This window comes from Arachis duranensis, chromosome 9 (genome assembly GCF_000817695.3).
Source record: "Arachis duranensis cultivar V14167 chromosome 9, aradu.V14167.gnm2.J7QH, whole genome shotgun sequence".
NCBI lineage: Eukaryota > Viridiplantae > Streptophyta > Magnoliopsida > Fabales > Fabaceae > Arachis > Arachis duranensis.
In genome coordinates, this window is record NC_029780.3 from 76,907,387 (window position 1) to 76,908,022 (window position 636).

A 636-nucleotide genomic window follows, 5' to 3' on the forward strand; every position below is an offset into this window, starting at 1 on the left:
TTATCTTATCTTTTTCAAAAATTTTATCTTTTTCAAAATTTGATTTCAAAATATCTTATCTAACTTCTTATCCTCTTTATCTTTTTAAAATTTAATTTCAAATCTTTTTCAATCAACTAACTAACTTTTTGTTTGTTTCTTATCTTTTTCAAAACCAACTAACTACTTTTTCCTCTCTAATTTTCGAAAATTCTCCCTTTCTTTTTCAAAAATTCTTTTTGTTTTAAATTTTAATTTTAATTATATTTTGTCTTTAATTTTTGAAAATCACTAACCTGTTTTCAAAAATTATTTTCGAAAATCCTCTCCCTCTCTTTTCTTATTCTATTTAATTATTTAATTACTAACACTTCTCTTCACCTTTCTTCATCCAAAAATCCGAATCCTTCCCTCTTCTTCCTTATACCCCTATCTTCTTCTACTAACATAAGGCAATCTCTATACTGTGACATAGAGGATTCCTCTTTCTTTTCTTGTTTTCTTCTCTCTTTCTTATGAGCAGGAACAAGGATAAAGGCACTCTTGTTGAAGCTGATCCAGAACCTGAAAGGACTTTGAAGAGAAAATTAAGAGAAGCTAAATTACAACAATCCAGAAATAACCTTTCAGAAATTTTCGAACAGGAGAAGGAGATGG